This window comes from Aquarana catesbeiana, linkage group LG02 (genome assembly GCF_042186555.1).
Source record: "Aquarana catesbeiana isolate 2022-GZ linkage group LG02, ASM4218655v1, whole genome shotgun sequence".
NCBI lineage: Eukaryota > Metazoa > Chordata > Amphibia > Anura > Ranidae > Aquarana > Aquarana catesbeiana.
In genome coordinates, this window is record NC_133325.1 from 458,892,349 (window position 1) to 458,913,471 (window position 21,123).

Below are 21,123 nucleotides of genomic sequence, written 5' to 3' on the forward strand. Positions count from 1 at the left end.
GATACTATTAACCATTTTGATCCTAGAACCTTTTCCTCCCTACACTCCTTTTCAGTGCCAGAATGATTTCTTTTAGAAATGTCTCAGTTCCAAACCGTATACCTTTTAGCATCCCTGGATTACCTTAACCTTATGTATTGTTTGTTTGAGTCAGATAGGTTTTAATTTGGTAGCAGAGTGGATACATATATTTTTATTTCCTTGGTTTTACTAGGAAAGCACTAGAGAAAAATTAGAAAAATGCATTTCCTTGCCCAGTCCTAGATACTTATGGGGCGTACACACGGTCGGACTTTTCGGCTACAAGAGTCCGAAAGCCGTCCGACAAACTTTCGACGGACTTTTGGCGGACTTGCGGTGGACTTTCTAACGAACGGACTTGCCTATATACGATCACACAAAAGTCCCATGGATTCGTACGTGATGATGTACACCGGACTAAAATAAGGAAGTTGATAGTAGCCAATAGCTGCCCTAGCGTGGGTTTTTGTCCGTCGGACTAGCATACAGACGAGCGGATTTCTGGGTCCGGCGGAGTTACGACGTAAAGATTTGAAGCATGTTCCAAATCTAAAGTCCGTCAGATTTGCGACTGGAAAAGTCCGGGGAAGCCCACACACGATCGGATTGTTCGCCGGATTTGGTCCGTCGGCGTCTGTCGGACTTTTGTAGCCGAAAAGTCCGACCGTGTGTACGCCCCACTACTGTTGAATTCTTCAAATTCAAAGGATATCACATAAAATGTGATTTTAATGTAATGTAGTAGAGTGGCAAAGCTCAAAGTGAGCATCTAATCTAATTTTGAAGAGCTTCATTTCATTTTTGGCACTACACTATAATGCACTGTTTGTGTAAATTACAAGCAAAAAATTTTGACAAGATCAAGTCAGGTTTGCATGGACACAGTTTAGCATGACAACAAAAAGCTAGAAATCACCTAAACTTTGAATTACACTATGCTCGCTTCTTAAGTATTTGAGGCTTACAAGGTACATGCAAATGTCATCCACATCTTTGGACACAATTGTTGGGATGTGGAGATTAATCTGGGAAGGAAATTTTTACAATGACATTGTAGTGGCTTGGGCAGGCAAATTTCATCCAACATAATTGTTAGCACAGGGGGAATAATCTGGGCAGGGAATACTCCGAATTAAAAAACTTAAATATAAATATATATCTCTTATATGATTGATACCATGTTATGTTAGTTTGTGCTGAAGACAAGTGGACTTTCGTGTTTGTGTTGCTGAAGTTAAGCTATTTACGTTTGCTGCGGGAAGCTCTGTTTTTGTTTGCCTAAACTTTTTGGCCCCCTTGCTCAGCGGGGGATCTGTTTGCTGATCCCCACTGACCAGGCTGATGACAGGTCCGTGTCCACTCCGCCGATGACGAGCGGACATGGACACAGCCAGCTGTTATCTATAAGGCGGTCGGATGGAAACAGACTTCTTGTCTGTTTCCATCCGACCATTATTCGATCCGATAGACCAGCGGTCTCCAAACTGTGGCCCTTTGCTAGCCTTTTTCTGACTTTTGGGGCTCTATTCCTCCCACTGATATGAGGCACTATTCCTCCCACCGATACCAACAAGGGGCTACTATTTCTTCCACTGATACCAACAATGGGATACTATTACTCCTACTAATAGGGGCTCTACTCCTCCTCCTACTGACCACAAACACTCACCGATGCTGGGCCTAGAAGATTTTCTGCCCCCGCTGGTCCTCCTAAAGTCTGAAGGAAAATAAACTGGACCATTGTTTGAAAAGTTTGGAGACCCATTCGCCATCCCTCTGTTTTTGGTGGACTGGATTGAATCGGATGCAGACGTGTGTAAACGGACACATGTCTGTTTACAACCGCTTCCCTATAGAGAATAATGGGTGGTTCGTTCGGGTCCGCCTGAAAAACAGACAGGCGGATCCAATCGGTCAGCTCGTGTGAAAGGGGCCTTTATGTTTATGAAAAACGACTGTGCATATGGTTCTAAAGCATTATCACTGTAGCCTATATGTAGTACAATACTTTACAAAAGTGAGTACACCCCTCACATTTTTGTAAATATTTTATTATATCTTTTCATGTGACAACACTGAAGAAATGGCACTTTGCTACAATGTAAAATATTGAGTGTACAGCTTGTATATGAGTGTAAATTTGTTGTCCCCTCAAAATAACTCAACACACAGCCATTAATGTCTAAACCGCTGGCAACAAAAGTGAGTACACCCCTTAGTGAAAATGTCCAAATTGGGCCCAATTAGCCATTTTCCCTCCCCTGTGTCATGTGACTCGTTAGTACTACAAGGTCTCAGACTGGGTGACTGGGGAGCAGGTGTGTTACATTTGGTGTTATCGCTCTCACGCTCTCATATTGGTCACCGGAAGTTCAACATGGCACCTCATGGCAAGGAACTCTCTGAGGATCTGAGCAACATGTTAAGCTCTAGTGAACGCCATGCCCAAGAGGGTTAAGGCAGTGCTGGAAAATAATGGTGGCCACACAGAATATTGACACTTTTAATATTGGCCCAATTTGGTCATTTTCACTTAGGGGTGTACTCACTTTTGTTGCCAGCGGTCTAGACATTAATCGCTGTGTGTTGAGTTATTTTGAGGGGACAGCAAATTTACACTGTTATACAAGCTGTACACTCACTACTTTACATTGTAGCAAAGTGTTATTTCTTCAGCGTTGTCACATGAAAAGATATAATAAAATATTGACAAAAATGTGAGGGATGTACTCACTTGTGAGATACTGTGTGTATATTATATATATATATATATATATATATATATATATATATATATATATATAATTTTTATTCACACATATTTTTCTGTATGAGGGTGAAAGAACACTCAATCTGCAGGAGGACATGGGCAGGTGTCAGGTCATATACACACTTGATATGTGAGGTGCAAATACAGTCCTGCATGAAACTAACGCTATATCATCTGCATTCAAATAGCTGTGATTACTGATTTTTTTTTTTCTTACAGACCCTTCATTCATGCTGGGGAGTGTGGATGGACGATTTACCCTCTGGGGTGTTTGGCCGGCAATTTTCCACCTGGCTCCTTTGGTTTTGGGTTGCAGGATGACAGGTGGGGGGGGGGGGGGGGGTTGCCCGCAGGGCCCGGCCAAGCGCATTTGGCCAGTTTATTAGGAACTGGACATAAATTAATTCAGTGCATGACCACTTTTTACATAGCTCTCAACTGTCTTGTTGCAGACGCTGCCCTTGTTTGGTCCCGGGTTTTCTTTCCCCCTCTCTTCCTTAAATTGTCCGTCCAGGTGTAGTTTGGCTGTAGCTCACCATAGATAGTTTGTTCCATGGCAGTGGTGTCATTTTTTTCAAGTGAGAGTTATTTTCAATTGGCATGATTTGCTATCTTGCCTTGGGGAGGGGGACAGAGAAGCCAGCTGGTCTGTCACCGGAGGTCCGGGGTGGGGCTACACATACTGGGAGTGGATTCATGGGACTGGGGCATGGGAATTTTATTTCTGGTGTTAAGTAGTGCTCTGAGTACACTACTGTATGACAGATGTTTATTCTAGATCTGCTCAATGCTCTTGCTGGATTTTTCAATCTGTCATCATCAGTCATCGTTCACAGCATTTCTGTCGTAGCTTTCAAGGGTAGTAATTAATTCGAGCATTTCATTCATAGCATTTCTCTGTTGTAGCATTTCCCTGTCGTAGCAGTTCATTCGTAGCATTTCATTTGTAGCATTTTCCTGTCATAGCATTTCATTCGTAGGATTTTCCTGTCGTGGCATTTCATTCGTAGCATTTCATTCATAGCATTTCCCTGTCGTAGCATTTCATTCATAGCATTTCCCTGTCATAGCATTTCATTCGTAGCATCTCTTTCGTAGCATTTTCCTGTTGTAGCATTTTCCTGTTGTAGCTTTTCCTGTCGTAGCTTTTCCTGTCGCAGCTTTTCTGTCAGCTAGTGCACACATCCCGGATCTGTCACATCTATGGATCTATACGGGCTGAGGTTTCGTGTTTAATTTATTGGTGCCCCACAATCTTCTCTCCCATATACCATACGTCATACATGCATGTTCACTATTACACCTTTACTACTACCCACTACGGTCTGTGGGTACTTCAGCCCTGAGTGTTCTTTTTTAATTACCTGTCTTGGCTCCAGGTTGCTCAGGCTCGCCTACTGCATACGCTAGGGTGGTGTTATTAGATTCACATTAACGCGCTGTTGGCTTGTCATTTCTGCACCTACATCCTCATACTTGTCAGGTACACAGGGGTGTTGTTTTCATGGGTTGGTTGTCTGTTCTCATTTCTCTAGTTTGTGTTTCCTTAGATCAGGGCATGTCGCGCGTTTCGGAAGCAGCCAATTCGCATTCATCTCTCCACCGCTGCATAGGGGTTCAGTGCATGGTAGCACCCCATCATTAAGGGGTGGGACCATACCAAACCCATAGCTGAGTTTTATCGCTGGTGTACCCCTTTCCCGGCCTAAGCTGGGGGGGCAGTACTTTTTTAGGTTGTTATTCCCAACTCCGTCCCAACCTCTTCCATCCACCAGCGCAGAACATGTTTCCATGCATGATTCTTCAACCCAGATTCATGCGTTACTTAATGCGCTCTTACGTCCATGCTACAATTGTTAGATGGGATGGAGGGGATCATAGCCCGCTCGGCTAGAGCGGAGGTGTCAGCTGCGACCCCGGCTCCTGCTCTTCTCAGGATAAGCCAGGGGTTTGTGGTTATTTTGCTGTACCACAGTAACGGTGTCGGGTTAAAGTATTTGTCCTTCTCTGCAATATTCCTCGGGTCTGCTCTTTCTCCCTCTCCCCATGCATCCTCTCACTACAAACAGTTCATTCTCATGTCCAGGTTCACTTGCCAAGCTAGGCTCGAATCCTAAACCCTTTTCTGGATATTCGTCTGGATCGGAGGCAACTTTCGTAGGTCCCTAAGAGGGGGTCCCTTCTTTATTATCAGGTACATGGGGCGCTGGAGATCCTCCGTTTTAGCAGCTACATACGTAAACCCCTTTTCTGTAGACATCAGGGCATTCGCTATTTTCTGGACTGATAATTGTTGCTGGCCCTTCATTGAAGCTTTCACATCACACCTACTTCGTGTCTCTTTTTTGCGCTCTTTTAGGCATACTGACCAGCTAGGCCAAGGCACACCTCAGGTCTTGGTAGTTAGGATTAGGGATGAGCCGAACACCCCCCGGTTCGGTTCGCACCAGAACCTGCGAACGGACCGAAAATTTGCACGAACATTAGAACCCCATTGACGTCTATGGGACTCGAACGTTCGAAATCAAAAGTGCTCATTTTAAAGGTTAATTTGCATGGTATTATTGTCCTAAAAAGGGTTTGGGTACCCGGGTCCTACCCCAGGGGACATGTATCAATGCAAAAAAAACTTTTAAAAACGGCCGTTTTTTTCGGGAGCAGTGATTTTAATGATGCTTAAAGTAAAAAAAAAAAAAAAGTGAAATATTCCTTTAAATATCGTACCTGGGGTGTGTCTATAGTATGCCTGTAAAGTGGCGCGTGTTTCCCGTGTTTATAACAGTCCCTGCACAAAATGTCATTTTTAAAGGAAAAAATCTCATTTAAAACTGCTTGCGGGTTTAATGTAATGCCGGGTCCTGGCAATATGGATGAAAATCAGTGAGACAAACGGCATGGGTACCCCCCAGTCCATTACCAGGCCCTTTGGGTCTTGTATGGATATTAAGGGGAACCCCGCACCCAAATTAAAATAAGGAAAGGTGTGGGGCCACCAGGCCCTATATACTCTGAACAGCAGTATACAGGCGGTGCAAACAAGACAGGGACTGTAGGTTTGTTGTTAAGTAGAATCTGTTTGTAATTTTTAACGGGTACATTTTTAACGTGTTTAGCTCCAGCCAAAAAATCTTTTTTAAGCTTTTTGGAAAACATAGGGAAGGGTTATCACCCCTGTGACATTTGTTTTGCTGTCTTTCCTCCTCTTCAGAAGATTTCACCTCACTTTTTGTCCCAATGACAAATGTTTTTTGAAAATTTGGGGTTTTTTGTGGAACAAGGATTGGAAAGCATCAGTGGAAAGGAGAAATGTTTTTCCCATATTAACTCTTACAGGAGAGAATTTCCCTTCCTAGGGGTAGATTTCATCTCACTTCCTGTTGTCTCCTTCCGTTTGCAAGTAGGAGTCGTTTGTAAGTTAGATGTTTTAAAGTAGGGGCCTGCCCTATATACTCAGCAGAAATTTGGGCCTTAGGTGTTGTTGTGGCCACAACACTGTAAGCCCTCACAGGTCCCTGCTGTGAAATATTAGATCAAGAATTGTAATTACATGCCCCTGTTGAACAAGGGCAGAAAAATTGGGCCTTTGGTGGTGGTGGTGCTGGTGCCACAACACTGTAAGTCCTCACTCGCTCTTGGTGGGTGCAGAAATGGGCCCTGCTGTGAAATATTAGATCAAGAATTGTAATTACATGCCCCTGTTGAACAAGGGCAGAAAAATTAGGCCTTTGGTGGTGGTGGTGGTGGTGCCACAACACTAAGTCCTCACTTGCTCTTGGTGGGTGCAGAAATGGGCCCTGCTGTGAAATATTAGATCAAGAATTGTAATTACATGCCCATGTTGAACAAGGGCAGAAAAATTGGGCCTTTGGTGGTGGTGGTGCTGGTGCCACAACACTGTAAGTCCTCACTCGCTCTTGGTGGGTGCAGAAATGGGCCCTGCTGTGAAATATTAGATCAAGAATTGTAATTACATGCCCCTGTTGAACAGGGGCTGAAAAATTAGGCCTTAGGCACTGGTACTGGTGCCACAACACTGCAACCTCTCACAGATACTCTAGTTGGAACGCAGAAATGAGCCCTGCTGCAAAGTATTGCATAAAAAATTGTAATTACACGCCCCTGTTAAACAGGGGCTGAAAAATTGGGCCTTAGGCACTGGTGCTGGTGCCACAACACTGCAACCCCTCACAGATACTCTAGTTGTAACGCAGAAACGAGCCCTGCTGCAAAGTATTGCATCAAAAATTGTAATTACACGCCCCTGTTAAACAGGGGCTGAAAAATTGGGCCTTAGGCACTGGTGGTAGCGCCCAGAACCAAAAATGTTCTTACAAGCTATCAGCGTGATGATTGAGGAGGAAGAGGATAATTACTCAGGGATAGTTACTCAGCATCAGCATAGGCAGTCTTTGAAGGGATCTGAGATTTAAAAAAAAATTATTCGGTTACATCAGCATCAGGTGCTTGGTAGCTGGTGGTGATCCAAGACTGATTCATTTTTATGAAGGTCAGTCGATCGACCGAGTCGATGGACAGACGCACCCTGTGATCGGTTACAAAGCCTCCAGCAGCACTGAATGTGCGCTCCGAAAGAACGCTGGATGCAGGACAGGCCAGTAGCTCAATTGCATACTGTGCAAGCTCTGGCCAGTGATCCATCCTCAAGACCCAGTAACCCAGAGGATTTTCGGTGGGAAAAGTGTTCAAGTCAGATCTTGCCCCTAGGTATTCCTGCACCATGTAAAACAGACGCTGGCGATGGTTACTGGAACCGATCATACCTTGGGGCTGCGGACCAAAAAATTGTCTGAACGCATCGGTCAGACGGCCACCTTCTCCACCGCTCCTTCTTTGACTGACCGAAGCCTCAGCAACACGTTGTCCAGAAACAGGAGTTTGTAACATCCCAGTCTCTGGGAACGCGTTGCACAGACCTTTCTGCAAGGCCTCCTGAAGATGTTTCATCCTCTGCTCCCTCTGCGATGGCAAGATAAGGTCCGCAACTTTACCCTTGTAACGTGGATCAAGGAGGGTTGCCAGCCAGTATTGGTCCTTCTCCTTCATACCACGAATACGAGGATCCTTCCGCAGGCTTTGCAGGATCAGGGAGGCCATGCAGCGTAGGTTTGCTGAGGCATTCGGTCCGGAGTCCTCTGGGTCACTAAGGATGACATGGTCCGCAGCCACCTCCTCCCAGCCACGTACAAGTCCATGTGTTTCTTGGGACTGATCCCTTAAAGACTGCTGCTGATGCTGAGTGCCAGGCTCCACCTCCATACTGACACAATCTTCCTCCTCCTCCTCCTCCTCTTCCTGTGTGATCGGCGGGCAAGCAGGAACACTGTCTGGATAAAGGGGGCCTTGAGAGCTAAGGAAGTCCTCCTCTTCCTGCCTCTGTTCTGCTTCAAGTGCCCTGTCCATTATTCCATGCAGCGTGTGCTCCAACAGGTGGACAAGGGGGACAGTGTCACTGATGCATGCACTGTCACTGCTCACCATCCTCGTGGCCTCCTCAAATGGTGACAGGACAGTGCATGCATCCTTGATCATGGCCCACTGGCGTGGGGAAAAAAAAACAAGCTCCCCTGACCCTGTCCTGGTGCCATAGTCGCACAGGTACTCATTGATGGCCCTCTGATGCATGTGCAGCCGCTGCAGCATGGCCAACGTTGAGTTCCACCTGGTGGGTATGTCACAGATTAGGCGGTTCTTGGGCAGGTTAAACTCCTTTTGGAGGTCCGTCAGCCGAGCACTGGCATTATATGACCGGCGGAAATGCACACAGACTTTCCTGGCCTGCCTCAGGACATCCTGTAAGCTCGGGTACCTGCCCAAGAACCGCTGCACCACCAAGTTAAGGACGTGAGCCAAACAGGGCACATGGGTCATTTGTCCCTGTCGGAGGGCAGAGAGGAGGTTGGTGCCATTGTCGCAAACCACCATTCCTGCCTTAAGTTGGCATGGCGTCAACCACCTCTGAACCTGCCCCTGCAGAGCTGACAGAACCTCTGCCCCAGTGTGGCTCCTGTCCCCCAAGCACACCAGCTCAAGCACCGCATGGCATCTTTTGGCCTGCGTACTTGCGTAGCCCCTTGAACGGCTACGGAGCACCGCTGGTTCCGAGGACAAAGCACAGGAAGAGGCCATGGAGGAAGAAGAAGAGGAGGGGGTGGAGGAGAGAGGTGTGTCACAATCATTAGCATTTTGGAGGCGTGGTGGCGGAACAACCTCCAACACTACTGCACCTTGTCCTGCATCCTTCCCAGCTGCCAGCAGAGTCACCCAATGCGCCGTGAAACTTAGGTAACGTCCCTGTCCATGCCTGCTGGACCATGAGTCAGTGGTAATATGCACCTTACCGCTGACCGCCCTGTCCAGCGAGGCATGGACATTGCCTTCCACATGCCGGTAGAGAGCCGGAATCGCCTTCCGTGAGAAAAAGTGGCGTTTGGGTACCTGCCACTGAGGAACCGCACATTCCACAAACTCACGGAAGGGGGCAGAGTCTACCAACTGAAAAGGCAGCAGTTGAAGTGCTAGCAATTTTGCCAAGCTAGCATTCAACCGCTGGGCATGTGGATGGCTGGGAGCAAACTTCTTTCGGCGGTGCAGCAGCTGGGGCAGGGAAATTTGCCTGGTACAATCTGACGTCGGTGTACCAAAAGCAGATTGCCCACAAGTACTTGGCTGTGACACACCTAATTCTACACCTTCATTCCTCTCAGTGCAGGTCTCAGAGTGGACTGAAGGTATAGTGGGGTTGGAGATCTCTGCTGATGAGGAGCAAGGAGAGGTCCTCTTTGTTCTTTGGTGTGGGTCTTTTAGATACTCTTGCCAACGAACTGCATGGCAGGTCAACATATGTCTGGTCAAGCATGTGGTACCCAAGCAGGAGATGTTTTGGCCACGCGAGATACGCTTGAGACATATGTTGCAAATAGCAGCGGTGCGATCTGATGCACTCGTCTCAAAAAAGCCCACACCAAAGAACTTTTTGAATAACGTGCAGAGACTGCAGCGACCTGCACATGTGGAGCTTTGGGGTGTGATGCAGTCAAGGTGCTGCCCTTAGGCTGGCCCCTGGAGGGCATCCTGCCTTGTTGGTGATGTGCCGCCTCCTCCTCCTCCTCTCTCCCTCCTCTCTCCTGAAAACTGTACAGAAGTCGCAAAAAACTAACTTGTAGCTTTTTTAGCTGCCTGCAGTAGTGATAGGATCAGGAAAACACCACCAACCTTCTACAGGTAGCTTAAACTGAACACTGTGCAGAGCTCACAAAAAAATATCTTGTAGGTTTAGCTGGACACTGTGAGGAGGACGCACCACACTAACTTGTAGTTTTAGCTGAACACTGTGAACAGGACGCACCGCACTAACTTGTAGGTTTAGCTGAACACTGTGAGGTGGACGCACCACACTAACTTGTAGTTTTAGCTGAACACTGTGAGCAGGATGCACTGCACTAACTTGTAGCTTTAGATATACACTGTGCAGAGGTCTCACTAAACTAACTTGTAGGTTTAGCTGAACACTGTGAGCAGGACGCACCGCACTAACTTGTAGGTTTAGCTGAACACTGTGAGGTGGACGCACCGCACTAACTTGTAGGTTTAGCTGAACACTGTGAGCCGGACGCACTGCACTAACTGTAAATAGTCTAGCTGCCTGACTGTGGTACTAATAGGATCAAAAGAACACCAGCAATTTTCTTCGGGTAGCTGTAAATACTGTAACAAGACAAGCCTGCCTGTCAGTAAGAAGATAACAGGAACAGATCTAGCTGAACACTGTGAGCAGGACGCACTGCACTAACTTGTAGCTTTAGATGAACACTGTACAGAGGTCTCACTACACTAACTTGTAGGTTTAGCTGAACACTGTGAGCAGGACGCACAGCACTAACTTGTAGTTTTAGCTGAACACTGTGAGCAGGACGCACCGCACTAACTTCTAGGTTTAGCTGAACACGGTGAGGTGGACGCACCACACTAACTTGTAGTTTTAGCTGAACACTGTGAGCAGGACGCACTGCACTAACTTGTATTTTTAGCTGACACTGTGAGCAGGACGCACCGCACTAACTTGTAGGTTTAGCTGAACACTGTGAGGTGGACGCACCACACTAACTTGTAGTTTTAGCTGAACACTGTGAGCAGGACGCACCGCACTAACTTGTAGGTTTAGCTGAACACTGTGAGGTGGACGCACCACACTAACTTGTAGGTTTAGCTGAACACTGTGAGCAGGACGCACCCCGCTAACTTGTAAGTTTAGCTGAACACTGTGAGCAGGACGCACCCCACTAACTTGTAGTTTTAGCTAAACACTGTGAGCAGGACGCACTGCACTAACTGTAAATAGTCTAGCTGCCTGACTGTGGTACTAATAGGATCAAAAGAACACCAGCAATTTTCTTCAGGTAGCTGTAAATACTGTAACAAGACAAGCCTGCCTGTCAGTAAGAAGATAACAGGAACGGATCTAGCTGAACACTGTGAGCAGTACGCACTGCACTAACTTGTAGCTTTAGATGAACACTGTGCAGAGGTCTCACTACACTAACTTGTAGGTTTAGCTGAACACTGTGAGCAGGACGCACAGCACTAACTTGTAATTTTAGCTGAACACTGTGAGGTGGACGCACCACACTAACTTGTAGTTTTAGCTGAACACTGTGAGCAGGATGCACTGCACTAACTTGTAGCTTTAGATGAACACTGTGCAGAGGTCTCACTAAACTAACTTGTAGGTTTAGCTGAACACTGTGAGCAGGACGCACCGCACTAACTTCTAGGTTTAGCTGAACACTGTGAGGTGGATGCACCGCATTAACTTGTAGTTTTAGCTGAACACTGTGAGCAGGACGCACCGCATTTACTTGTAGGTTTAGCTGAACACTGTGAGGTGGACGCACCACACTAACTTGTAGTTTTAGCTGAACACTGTGAGCAGGACGCACCCCACTAACTTGTAGGTTTAGCTGAACACTGTGAGCAGGACACACCCCACTAACTTGTAGTTTTAGCTGAATACTGTGAGCAGGACGCACTGCACTAACTGTAAATAGTCTAGCTGCCTGACTGTGGTACTAATAGGATCAAAAGAACACCAGCAATTTTCTTCAGGTAGCTGTAAATACTGTAACAAGACAAGCCTGCCTGTCAGTAAGAAGATAACAGGAACAGATCTAGCTAAACTGAATACAGTGTATATATATATATATATATATATATATATATATATATATATATATGCAACACCTGGGATGCATATATATACACAATACACTGTAAGTGCAGCTAACTGACTGACTGTTCTGCCTAATCTATCTAACTCAAATCAAATGACACTGTCTGTCTCTCTCTCTCTATCTATGAACGCCGGAACACACACTACACAGGGCCGCCGTGCAGGCGGCCTTATATAGTGTGGGGCGTGTACTAAATCCCCTGAGCCATAATTGGCCAAAGCCTCCTTGGCTTTGGCCAATTACGGCTCTCTGTTCAGACGGCGCTGTGATTGGCCAAGCATGCGGGTCATAGTGCATGCTTGGCCAATCATCAGCCAGCAATGCACTGCGATGCCGCAGTGAATTATGGGCCATGAAGCATAAACACAAATTTGGCGCGAACGGCCCATATCGTTCGCAATTCGGCAAACGGGCGAACAGACGATGTTCGAGTCGAACATGGGTTTGACTCGAACACAAAGCTCATTCCTAGTTAGGATTATTGTATTTCCAAGCAAAGACTCTGACTACAGGTTGGAAGGCTGGCAGCCGGCTAGCCTGAATTTGTAGGAGGAGTCTGAGGGCTATATATCCCTCCTCCTCCTCCATCAGATCCTTAGTTGGCTCATTTCCGGGTTACCACCCATTACCCCATACTTTCATAATTTAATTTTCATTTCATACATATTCATTCAGGGTATGCCCTCTTTTAGGCATACTGACCAGTTAGGCCAAGGCACACCTCAAGTCTTGGTAGTTAGGATTATCGCATTTCCAAGTGAAGACTCTGACCACAAGTGCTTTTTAGGGCTCATGCACATTGGATGTTTTTACAGCTACTCCTAAGGGTGTCTGGTGTTTTTTTTCCCTGCCTCTAAGCTCCATTGTATGTTAGCCTATGGAGGAGATTTACTAAAATTGGTGCAGCTGTGCATAGAATTTCAATGGTCAGAATAAATTATTATTCTGGCCAATGAAATTAATTAATGCCCAAGAGCTTTTTGCCTGTAAACGCGCCTAAACGCTTATAAAAGTGTTATGGGGCGTACACACGGTCGGACTTTTCGGCTACAAAAGTCCGACAGCCTGTCCGACAAACTTTCGATGGACTTTTGGCGGACTTTCTAACGAACGGACTTGCCTACATACGATCACACAGAAGTCCGACAGATTCGTACGTGATGACGTACGACCGGATTAAAATAAGGAAGTTGATAGCCAGTAGCCAATAGCTGCCCTAGCGTGGGTTTTTGTCCGTCGGACTAGCATACAGACAAGCGGATTTCTGGGTCCGGCGGAGTTACGACGTAAAGATTTGAAGCATGTTCGAAATCTAAAGTCCGTCAGATTTGCGACTGAAAAAGTCTGCTGAAAGTCCGGGGAAGCCCACAGACGATCGGATTGTCCGGATTTGGTCCGTCGGTGTCCGTCGAACTTTTGTAGCACGACCGTGTGTACGTCCCATAAGATTTTTTAAGCATCAGATGTTTTTTCTGCAAAAACAGTGCTGGCAGGAGGAAAGGCTTCTAAGAGAGTTTGCAAAACATCCTGTGTGCATTAAAATACTTTGACACAGTAGGGGGTCTTCACTAAACAATACAATATTTTCGTAGGTAAACAGGTAGTGCTACATTTTTAAAGAATATGAATGCATATTAAATAGACAACAGTGAAATAAAGTTTACTTTTTTTTCAGTTGACATGGTTACAATAATAAATGATTGATGATTAAAGTGGCTCTAAAGTCTTAAGGTTTTTCACCTTAATGCATTCTATGCATTTGTGCTGTAAAATTCAACCCAGCCCCCCTTACACTTACCTGATCCTGATCCGATCCAGCAAGGTGCCATTGGTTCCCGCTGCTGTTAATGAAGTTCTGTGCCAAGCGAGCAGGGGTGGCTCTGGAGCGAGCATGCACGGGTGCCTCCATGGAAAGCAGCTTTCCATGGGGGCACTTGCCAAAGAGGAGCCAGCGGAGAGACCCCCAAAAAAAAGAGCATTGGGGCTGCTCTGGGCAAAACCATTGCACAGAGCAGATAAGTATACAATTTTAAATAAAAAAATGAAGCTTTATTGTCACTTTAAGCCCTGGTCTGTAAACATTCCAAAAGATGAGTTCTGATATACTTATACAATAATATTGAAAGGTGCAAACACTAATGATAATATAAGCAAACCTACAATCTAATGTATATATACAATATACAGTATATATATATATATATATATATATATATATATATATATATATATATATATATATATGTGTGTGTGTGTGCGTATCTATTGACAAAAATAATTTATTTATATATATATATATATATATATATATATATATATACTGTACACTGTACAAACTGGTGTCACTGAAATGTTCAACCAAATGTATATATATATATGTGTGTGTGTGTGCGTATCTATTTCTTTTTGTCCAATTTCCTATTGACAAAAATAATTTATTTATATATATATATATATATATATATATATATATATATATATATATATATATACTGTACACTGTACAAACTGGTGTCACTGAAATGTTCAACCAAATGTGTCTTTATTCAGTCATTCCTGTAACAGTTGTCGCAGCTTCTACTATTTCAAAACAATAGTAGCCATAGTAGCCATCTGAGTCCGGAAACATTATAGTGATATATATGTTGTACTGTTAACAACGTGGAGGCCTTCATTCCCCATGCGATAACTTCTCCAACTAACAAAACACAAGCTGTGCTGAAATCGGATTGAATCATTAAAGAGATAATGCCTGCAGGTGCTGAACTCTCCTTTCTTGGCACAATGATATATTCAGCTATAGTCTCAATTTACAAGGATTGTTTTTTCATGTTAGTGTGGCAAACACTGGCGCTAAAAAGAATACTACTCACAAAGGAGAATAACTAAACATATGAATACAATTCACAAGATATAGAGGCTATAACCTACAGTAATAAAACAAGCAATGAATATAATTTAAAAAAGAATGAGAGGCACAATAATATAAAAGAATTATTGGAATACCATCTTGCATAAAATTGAAGGATAAAACAGGCGAGTCTGCACAGTTAAGCATATAGACAAGTTCTACAATTTCTTTTTAAATGGAAATCAGTAATGAATGAACAGGAATACTATTTATGTAGATGTAAATTCAATCACAAAAATTGTGTATCCACTTTGATAATAATGTGATTTTACTTTGCAATTTTCATTAAAATAAGATCCACTGATTCTGTTATTAAAGTCCTTGTTCAGGCACTTCTTGTTTTGTGGTAGCAATGCTGTGTCTCTGTTTTCCAATTGTGCTCCCGTGTTGTCACCCTGTTACACTCTCCCAGTGGGGAATTTTACTTATAAGCATGCAGACAGCAAAGGATGTCACAGCTGTTGGAGGCCCTGGTTGATTTAGGTCCTCAGCCCTTCTTTCAGCCTCATTTAAGGCGTTAACATCACTGACACCAGTAGTATATTTCTCTTTTCACTTTAATGGGCACACAAGAATTAGACTCACAACTCTATAGCAGAATGTACTGGCAAGTTAAAGTCAGTCAACATAAGGAATAATAATGAAACACATCCAGGTACATAGAGTTTCTTGCAGTGATTTTAAATCCCAGCATATGCAGTGACTCCAACAGCGTAAACAATAGCTCTCCTTATGAGATGAACTGTTTCAAGTGACACAGATGGGTAACAAACCTGGGTTTGGGCTGGGTCACTTGGGAGTTCTCACAAGGAGTGACTAAGCCTAGGCCTGTGGAAACTGAGTCAGGGTCAAATGTAGGTCAAATGCAGATCTCAGGATAAAGTAATCTGAATACAGTCCTAGATGTTATTCTTCTGCCGTATAAGTTGGGGCCCTTGAAGATGTTGGCGCACGTTACTGCATGTCTGTGGTGTAAGTAGTTATAATTCTGCACCCAGCAGTATGGGCTGAAAGCTATAGGGAATCTTTATAATACAATTCCAGCAGTTGGATTAAAATAAACAGATAAGAGTGACCAAGGTGGGCCTAATTCGGTAACAGCAGAATGATAGAGCAATAGTGTGTATTGGTTTGAAAGCTCAATTTTATTGCAGGGAAACAGAATATACTATGCTAGTGTGACTGAAGGTCTGAGATCCTCTCACCACTTTCCTTTCGGCTCTCCTCAGTGACAAGTCAAGATGTTGGTGGTGCCCCATTTTGATGTACTTTAGCTGTCTGGCAGAAAAAGATGGTGTAGACCGTAGCAGTGGATCGCTTCCCCTTCCTCCTGCAGCAGGCCTGGGCAGTGGCAGTTTGGATCCCTGGTTGACGGTTCAGGCTGTCACCAGAGCAGCAGACAGTGCAGCCTTTGTATAGTTCAGTCCAGCAGTCTGTGTCAGGGTACAGCAGCGCCCAGAACAAAATCGGCCTCTTGGCTCCTTCTTCCTCAGAGTGCCACAAACAGCACTTCTTGCTCCACAGCAGCTCTCCAGTTTATCTCTAACTCCCCCTTCGCTTTCCCGGCTTTTCTTTTTATACCCCCACTTCTTGTCCACTCCTTCTGCTCTCAGGTGCAATTGGGTATGGTAGTTATTTTCCCAGAAGTGGTAATGGCTCCGCTCTCTGCCCCAAGCTACATTTCCCAGTGTTCTGCAGTCTAAGGTCAATCCCAATAATAAGCATACCTGCTGCTGCATACCTGCATATTCCAGAAACATTAATTCCTGTTACACAAGTACCAAATCCAGTTACAATGTGATGCACAATCCTCATGCACAAAAAAAACTTCCTTTACCTTACATAACTGAACCAACACCTCATTCAATTGTGTCTCACATACTCTCCTTCCTAGACACTGCAGCTTGCAGCGGGAAGGTTTCAATAACAGAGGTAGTTCTGTCTATCTGAAAAGTTGTGGGCAAGGTGAGGTGTGACCAAGTAGTGACTGACAAGCTACAGGCTGACAATGCGTATTTTTATCCCTCTGTAGTGCAAGCAAACAGCCTATGTAAGGGCCAAAAAGCTGCTCTGAATTCAGTAGCAGAGCAGAATAGTTGGTGTACCACCCCAAATAGCTGCGTTAGGTGGACTTCAATGGCAGGCTCAACAGGTATTTGTGGGACATTACAGAAGGACTAAGAAAATGCAGATGCACTTATAATTATGTGCTGTGGGACATATTTTTATTTAATAAGAGGCTCCCGCTCTGTTTTAAGGTCTATATGTACTTAAATATGATACCATTAAAGTATACCGTAAGTAGACTTATTTACTAAAATCTTAAACTTATAATAATTGCAAAAGTCTATTTCAATATTTTTAAAGCTGATCTATGGGCACAACCAAAAAAACCTGTGTGCTCCCAGAACAGTTACCGGCAGGTAACTGAAAGTTCCCGATTGCTGCTTGCAATCAAGAGCTTTCCATTTATGTGACCACTGTGACAGTCAATCACGGCGGTCACATGATCATAAACCCCGTCACACCTCCCGGTATCTGAAACCCCTTAGAGGGCCGGGAGGCGCCGCGCAAAGGGGTTAACACCTGGTATGATCTTAATTGCATATTTAAATTAGTCCAGCTTGGCATAATGTAAATTTGCATATTTCATACCTCAATGCCCGCTGGGGAATCTGGCAATCACTGTAGTAGTTGGCACTACTACAGTGATTGCCATAATCTTCAGGGTCCTGTGTCGAGCGGCTTCCCCGCTGCATACTGATCACCCTGAATCCCTCTCAGGATTGCTGCCATTAACAGAGCACCATGTAATTTCTTGAATAAAACGAAATCTCTGACAGGAAAAGAAAGAAACAAGGAGAAGAGGAGGTTGGTGAAGTCTAGAGCTCCACCCCATCCAATCAGAGAAAAACTTGTATTCATTGAAAAAAAGGCATTCTGTAAATGGTGGCAGTGCTGAGCAAGTGACCCTCGGTGCTTAGTGTGCAGAAGGGAAGCTGCTCACCACAGGGAATTTTTGCTCTTTCAGGAAAGATTGTGGTGATCACCGTAGTACAAACAATTACTAAAGTTATTGTCAGCTTCCCCAAAAGCCTCTCAGGTAACAATAAAGATTATACCTGGATTTTAGCTTTAAGTAGATAAGCGTACATCTATCTCCATTCAAAATCTTTCATTTTCATGCTATATGCCTATGATTTATAATCTTCACAAATAAGTGGCCCTATCTCTGGTAGAAGCCCCTATTTCCTGTGAAAGGGACTGGTTATCACTGCCTTTCTGCCTGTGAGCAGGACGACCATTCCACACCTCCCCTATATTGTTCATTGATGTAGCACTGATGTGGTGACATCAGTGCTGCCTGCAGGATGAGGAGAGCAGGAGCAAGTGGAGGCTGGGTCTACACAGCATATTTCTTCCTAGTACCAATTTGTTCTTCATAAATCATCCTCCCCTGTCACTTTGCAAACCGTATCCCTAGCTGTGCACTAATGCATAATTCAATATTGCCACTGTATCATTCAGCAATGAGCCAATCAGGAGCATCTTGAGGCCCAAGCACCACATCTATGAGCACTTCTTAGTTTCCAGCTGCTCACATACAGGAAAAGCAGCTGTAGAGCTACCCCCGTAAGAGCCGCTGGTGAATAGGCATCCCCCACCCTGCACAGCCAGGCACAACAAATTTTGACAGCATGCTCGAGTCAGGAAACAGTCCAGGAACTTTGTTTTGTTTATTAGGGGTATTCAACTTGGATGGGGGTAGGATATTATGGGATGTACACTTGAATTTAAGGCAAAAAAAACTCTTCAGGGACACAACTATATACACTTCATATACACTTTTTTTCTGCCTCCTGCACAAATCCTGCTTGCTGAACACTCAGGCCCAGCTGAAACACTGTGTGAGGGATCTGACAAGACACTTTCCCAGTGTCCAGCTACCCTCCTGTGGCTACTGATCCCAGCACCACCTCTCAGGCACTGACAGCCCACCTGGCTGCAGCTGCCCCTTTCACTAGCCCTCCTGGCTAATCTTCAACAGTCCTCCTAGACTGACTCTACAATCATCTCAGACTGCCACTCCTCAGTCCTCTCAGGTTGCCTCTCAGTCCTCCCTGACTGTCTCACTCACCAGCCACCAGCCACCAACTGTCTTCTCCCTGGAGATCTCCCAGAAGTGCTTGCTGGCCCCTGCTGTCCTCACACCTGCTTCCATGCCACTGGACAGGACTCCTCCTTGTGTTGTCAGAAGTTCCCTTCTGCACCCGAGCCTCAGGCCTGAAGTCACCCCCCCCAGACTAGGGGGCTACCCTCTGGGGCCTCCGAAAGCCTCCTCAGCACTCCATCTCCAGCTTCCACCTGAACTCGTCTGCCCCTGCTGGCCTTACCATTTGAATATTTAAGAGGTCCCTCCCCCTGCCAGCCCATTTGGCCGGGGATTGGCTGGGGCCCTCATCAATACCCCAGGCAGCTCCTCCTAACCTCCCTCCCATTTTTCTGAAAGTTTCTGAAAAGTTCCAACAAGTAAGTGCAGGTATCAGAGATGCTGCCTGATTAGTCATTCCAGCCTCCCTGGATCACTCACCTTGATCCAGATTCAAACACATAGGCTTGGCTGCCAGCTAAGCCAAACATTGTACCTACACTACAGAAAAAAACCCTATCACACTAGCACACTAAACTAGAGGGTGCTATACAGGACTTTGTCAGATGCCAGGCCACACATTATACGGAGCAAAATGCTAAGAGAGTGGTGGAAGACACATGGAGCCCTAGGCACAATAAAGGCATTAGATAAAGGTGCACTCATACCCAACATCTGCAGTCTGTAACATCTATACACAGAGCAGGCTGTGTGTTAGTATATGGGTTAGCACCTCCTTCTGATCAGGGGTCAAATTGACTTATCAGTGCCCCACAGTGGAAGAAAAATATGAATGTTACTCTTCCCGCCACCAACTTGGAGACAGTTCGGGAGAGACAGTGCAGAACCTCCTACCAGCTTATACAACTTAACAGTTCTTTGTGAACTACGCCCAAATTCCAGGGTAAGGCCATGCTGGTGCCGAGGACCATGTGCCAGTAGCCCAGGCACTTGGGGGAGTGCATCCCAAATGACATGAACCACCCCACAATTGGGATAATTCATCATCCAGACACCACCCCTCTCATTCCAAACTGGCTATTCTTAAACCTAGAGCTGCAGCCCACACAGTCCACTCACCGTTTCTCAGATGGCAAAAATGCTTTTTCATAACTTTTCTGGTTTCCAAACCTAGCAATAACAGTTCCAAATACTGGTATTAACATTTGCCAAACAATAGCAAGTACAATGCAGTCAATACCTAACAAAAATCCTGGCTATTTTTAGTATGAGCACTAGGAGGTGCTGCGGTGCCACATTCAGTTCAAGTCCGTAGAAAAGTATCTCTATATAGGGTGCCTGCAAAGGGGGAAAATAAAGTTCATAGTCGTCTACATCAGTGAATCTCAACCCCAGTCCTCAAGGCGCCCCAACAGGTCACGTTTTCAGGATTTCCCTCAGATGAAACAGCTGTGGTATTTACTAAGGCAGTGAAACTGATCAAATCACCTGTGCAAAATAATGGAGAGCCTGAAAACATGACCCGTTGGGGCGCCTTGATTTTGCCTATTCGGATTACTTCTCATATCTTGCCCCTGTTACACTCCCATCTTCTCAAAATTTTCTGGGGCCCAGTTAGATCCAGGCTGAATAAGAATGGGTTATATAAACCTAAAATTTGCATAAGCCTAAGCATATCTAATATAAACTATTATTACAAAGCCATTCAGATTATACTTTTAGTCTAAATGCACTCCACAATGGACCTCCCATTATGGGCCTACAGTATCTCACAAAAGTGAGTACACCCCTCACATTTTTTAAATATTTTATTATATCTTTTCATGTGACAACACTGAAGAAATGACACTTTGCTACAATGTAAAGTAGTGAGTGTAGAGCTTTTATGACCGTGTAAATTTGCTGTCCCCTAAAAATAACTCAACACACAGCCATTAATGTCTAAACCGCTGGCAACGAAAGTGAATACACCCCTACGTGAAAATGTCCAAATTGGGCCCAAAGTGTCAATATTTTGTGTGGCCACCGTTATTTTCCAGCACTGCCTTAACCCTCTTGGGCA